General features: G+C 45.6%; 1 pseudogene; it reads left to right on the top strand.

Annotated features, from left to right (window-relative positions):
• Window positions 1-556: 556 nt before the first annotated feature.
• LOC146041898 (heat shock protein 30C-like) lies at window positions 557-1536 on the top strand (annotated as a pseudogene).
• Window positions 1537-5641: the final 4105 nt, after the last annotated feature.

Below are 5641 nucleotides of genomic sequence, written 5' to 3'. Positions count from 1 at the left end.
TCAAAAGTTGGGAGGTATGCTTTAAGTTTAGTGTACTAGTGTAAGTCTCACTTAGGAAATAATATCTGTACATACTGTAGTCCAAATTAAAACTAAAATGATCAATATCCATAGCTTTTTTGATATTTGTATATTATAGTAGCATTTACCAAATTGAGGCTTAGTTAAAAAAAAATGGTATTAAGGTAAGCAATTAAAGTTGTGCCTAGCAGAGTATTAACCCCATATCCACCCTTGTATAACACATTTGTTGTCTGCTTATTACAGTGACTAATTCTGCATAGAAATAATGACAGCTGAGAACTCTCTAGTAATCTCAGCAGACACCTAGCCTCTCCCGCTGTGATGTCACCTCCCCAGGACATGCCAGAAGTTACTAGCCCCTCACCTCCAGCCCCCTCATGTATCATGCATTGTGTACACACAGGGCCCTCCCCTCCCGCCCCCTCATGTATCATGCAGTGTGTACACACAGGCCCCTCCCATCACACATGGAAGGATCAGGAAGACACCAGCACTTGGGGCAGTGAGTATAAAGGAGCCGGAGCAAGGACTGGCTACAGCACAGAGCAGCAGAAAGCAGATTGTCTCCACTGATCTGTCAACAGAAGCTCCAGGACAATCAGCAGAAGATGTTTCCTGTCAGCCTCCTCCAGTCCTCGTACAGTACTCTGTGTCCCTGCAGTGAGCCTGCACTCACCCTCTGGCCCGCTACACCCCTCATCTATAGCCAGCTGGAAGATGCCCTGCTGAGCCTGAGGAAGGAGAGGGCAGCATGTCAGCCAGGCCTTTCAGCTCCTGGCCCAGGACATGGACATGAGAAGAAGAGAAGCGCAGAGCACACTCTCTGCAGCCACTGACACCACCTCTCCCAGGACAGGCAGAGAGGGGAAGAGAGACTATGAGCTCACCCTGGATGTGACGCCCTTTTCTCCTGAGGAGCTGACAGTGACAACAGAAGGAAGGAGACTGATTGTGATAGGAAAACGGGACCAGAGACAGGAGACTGGGACTGGCGGCTACTTCCATGAGTACAGAGAATGGAGGAGAGAAGCTGAGCTCCCAGAGGATGTGAGTCCTGAGGCCGTGCTGTGCTCCCTCTCCAAGGATGGGCAGCTCCTCTTCCAGGCTCCTCGACTGGCACTGCCAGCTGCAGAAAGTAGAACTCTGCCCATCACTGTGACCCAGACCCCAGGAGAAGGCCAAGGAGTCCGCCCAGTGACCCAGAGCAGCCAGGGGATGGGAGAAATGGAGACCGGGGCCATCACTGTGACCCAGACCCTGGGAGAAAGACAAGGAGTACCCCAGTGACCCAAAGCAGCCAGGGCACAGGAGACACAGAGACCGGGGATATCACTGTGACCCAGATCCCAGGAGAAGGACAAGGAGTCCCCCAGTGACCCAGAGCAGCCAGGGGACGGAAGATATGGAGACCAGGTATATCGCAGTGACCCCAACTCTGGGAGGAGGACAAGGAGTCCGCCCAGTGACCCAGAGCAGCTAAGGAACAAGGGACACGGACACAGGAGCCATTTCCTCCTGATACAGTTAGGGGACTGTTAGTTACATACATCGGGGATATTGTATATTTTTGACATTTGTTACAATTATCTTGTTAATGTAATGTAATATGTTTTCTAAATAAACTGTTTTGTTATAATTTTCTCTCCTCATTCATATATATATATATATATATATATATATATATATATATATATATTGCTGCATAACAGACACTAAATGACACCCATATAATTTTCCAACCCAGAACTACTGTGTACAAGTACATTTCATGGAGAAACATTCTACAATAACATTTTATGAGGTTGTATAAATTTTGGGAGAGGAAAAATTGGGAAACCAAGTGCACAGGCGTAGGGGATCTATGTGTTTGTAACATAAATATGTTGATCCACATACAGTATACTAATGATAAAATGATAAGTGTATCATATAAATAATTAGTGTGGAGGTGCTCCCTTGAGAGTAAAATATCTGAGAAAAGAGCAAAGACTCTTTTTGTTGGGGCACTCTTATATTAACTTTTATTGTATTAACATTTGTGTGTTGTAGGGCTGAACATATATCGGAAATTGTCTTATAAGTGATACATACCCTCCAACATCTGAAGGGCAGAATTCAGTACACATTCAGAAAATCAAACTGGTTTTGCAGTGTAAATGATTGCCGCTTTAAAAAAACTGGAGATTTCTTACCAAATCTCTCACTTTCTGAAACTCTCATCCTATTAAATCTCACCCCTGGTATTTTGAAATGGTATTTAAAACAGTACAGTATATTACCATTTTAAACCCCTTTCACACTGCACATAAATAGCGGGTCTCAAGCAGGTTATGTCTCAAACATTTAGGCAATGTGAAAGCAGCATTAGAGTGCCCCAACAAAAAGAGAGTCTTTCCTTTTTTGCATTTTATGAGGTTTTCCTAATTACCCTAATGGATTTTGTACACTGATAGCAGATATTAGGTCGCAGTGCTGATTATATAACATTAGTGAATTAATAATCATTATTATATTTATATAGCACTTCTCCAAAATAAAGACTCATTGCCTTATGTTATATGTACACCACTATGATAAGTTATTTCAAGTATTTAAAAAAAAAAAAAAAGATCACTTTGGTATTAGATATAAGTTAAAAGGGAGGAAGAGGTTAATGTAATAACCAGAAAAACCTTTCTTACCCAAGATGTAGAGGTGCTGCCAGGCCATGAACTTGGCATAAGTGCCACAAAGAGTGTAAACTGGTGGGCGGCAGTGCCTGATTAACCATACTTGCCTACTGTTACAAACTAGTTTCAGGGAGAAGTTGGTAACAGAATTTTGCAAAGCTCCCCATTGAGGAGGCGTGTCATGCTCCTCCCAAAGGGTGTGTCTAGTTCCAGATTATGAATGTGGCACCTAGAAGTGTGGGCGTGGACTGCTACATCTTAGAGGAATATTTTAAAATTACTTATATCCAAATGTACAGTAGATGAGCCCCAAAGCAGTCAGTAAGAGCTACTATACTTGCTAAAGTGCTGGGAAATGGTGCTGAAGATTCAATGTAACTTTATCTATCTCTCATTCCTATTTTCCCCAAAAATGTAACAGTGTAATGTGGGCTAGGTGACATGAGGGAGATTGCTAGACTAATGAGGGAGAGAGGGAGATTGCTGCTATGTCAGAGAGGGTAGGCAGCTATGTGATTAACCCTTTGATTGCCAATACCTCTGTGGGAGATGTGCAAAATATCTGCAAAACATTCCAGCATTGCACACAACAGGGGGGGGGGGGGGTTGAAGGAAGGCCTAATTTCTTCAATGCTGATTAGCTGTCACCCATCCCAATGTACTGTGGGGGGTAGGGGTACAGTTTTTAAGGTGACTGTCAGATGGCTGTGCCATGTTCTGATTGGCCCACGGGCCAGTCAGTCAAAGAAAATAGATGACCATTGATAGATAAAACTATCGATGGTCATCCATCACATAGTTTATTACTATTATTGGCTGGTTGCAGTATCGCTATCGATGGGAACCATCTATGGCAACTGCACCGATAACCATCACTAGTACACAAAAGAATGTGACTCTTATGGCACCAGCATTTTACACAAAGCCGTCCCCAGTGCCAAATTTACCATTAGGCACGTGAGGCACGTGCCTGGGGGCGGCACTTGGATGCTTCTGTTGGTGCTGTCCACTGTACTGAACCATATTCCATCTTGTATAGAGTGTACATGGATAGGGCATGCAGATACTGTCCCTGTAATCTGTTCTTCTTAGTAAATATGTATATATGTATACATAATAACAAATAAAAAATGTTAGTTGGTGGCTTTTTTTATTATTCTATTCTATCAAATGAGGGCTTATAAATAATCAATAAAAATAATACAATTAGGCAGGGGGGCAGCCATTATTGTTGTGCCTACGGGCACCCTCACCCCTAAATCCGTCCCTAGCCAAATTGATTCCTAGGCAAGATTTTGGTTGGTGTCCCTCATCACCGGTGATAATTCTACTTTTACTGCCACTACATTACTGAACCCACTATACCCACCACTAACTACTGACCCATCTATACCCACCACTACACTACCCTCTATACCAGACACAACATCACTGCTGCAAGGAAGGGTTAGTGTACCTATGGAGCCTTAGGTGGGATTTTCCGTATTGGAATGCCGGGTCACCCGGAACGCTGTATGTATTCCCTACTGACACTGACAGCTGACAGAACACATCCTCCATTCCTCCAGCATGACACTGACAACCCCTTCTTCTTAGCAACCAAACCCAACAAGGACACCTCCTAAACCTTCTTACACACCTCTACCTCACACACAGTGACTGACACATAACAGTCACAGACTCGCACAGGAGTGGAGGCTAAGCCCACTGCCGACATATGTCCTCTCCCCCGGTGGCTCCCAGTCTTATGGCACATGTCTGCTTCAACTCCCGGCTGGCAGCACCAGGAAGTGCCCATCTAGCTGTAGCAGCAGCGTCTTCCGGCGACCAGCATAAGGTACAAGGGGGGCTGTGGGTCAGTCCCTGTGAGTCAATCCTCAGGGTACCCTAACAGTCCACGTTTTTTAGACGACCACAGGAGACTGCATTGTTTAAAAGAAAGCTTTTACTCCAGCATAGCAATGAATGGCCATCGGTGCAGTTGATATCGATGGTCGCCATTGATGGCCATTCTGCATCCAGCCAAGGATAGTTACACAACATCAATAGTTTTAGACTGGCCCAAAGGCCAATCAGAATGTGGAGGCAGTGCTTCAGGGTTGTTGGGTGCAGAGCTATGCTCCGTGTACCAACACCTTGAGAAAAAAAACATCCTTTTTGCTGTGCCATCGATGTGGCTTCTTACACAGGGTCACCAGTTAATAGGGAGCAGCATTTACAGGGGTATAGCAGTCGTGCAATCAGGTGTGTCAGGGTCTGTAGTGTCCAGCACAGCTAATGGTGTACTCTCTCTTGTCTGTTTCCAGCTGCAGACAGGGTCGGTGCAAGGCTTCTTGACACCCTAGGCAAAATGTCTGTCAACCGCCCTCATGTGCATACAGTATATAATACATCCAAACACTGCCTCTCTCCTACATACATCCATACAATTATACACTGCATCCATATCAATCCCCTTCTCCTCTCCAGCCACCGCACCTCTCACCCTGGAGGATTTAGGAGGGTAGACAACTATATCCACTGGATTGTTGCAGTGAAGGTAATAGATGCAGTCACAGGTGTGCAGCTTACATTTTTTGGGTTGTAGTTTGGGCCCCTATATTGGGTCTTGTGCATAGTTGCCTACCCTCCTGCATTCTGCAGGAGACTCCCTGAAATAGCACCAATCTCCCTCTCTCCCTCATTAGTCTAGCAATCTCCCTCATTTCACCTAGCCCACATTACACTGTTATATTTTTTGGGAAAAAAGGAATGAGAGGGCAGATACAGATGGAGCCCCTGCCATCCTTGGCCGGGGCTCGCTGCATCCTCCCCGCTGGCTAGCGCCGGTGGCAGGGGCTTCACTGAACTGGGATGCGCGTGCGTCTCACGCGCACAAGCGTCCCAGTCTCTCGGCGGGGATTAGGGGGGGTGCTCGGGGAGGCAAGGGCAACAGTCGGCTACGGCAG

This window comes from Crinia signifera, chromosome 19 (assembly GCF_055691185.1).
Source record: "Crinia signifera chromosome 19, ASM5569118v1, whole genome shotgun sequence".
In the NCBI taxonomy this organism is placed as follows: Eukaryota; Metazoa; Chordata; class Amphibia; order Anura; family Myobatrachidae; genus Crinia; species Crinia signifera.
Note: the sequence above shows the minus strand (reverse complement) of the source record. Positions and strands in the feature narration are given on the sequence as shown.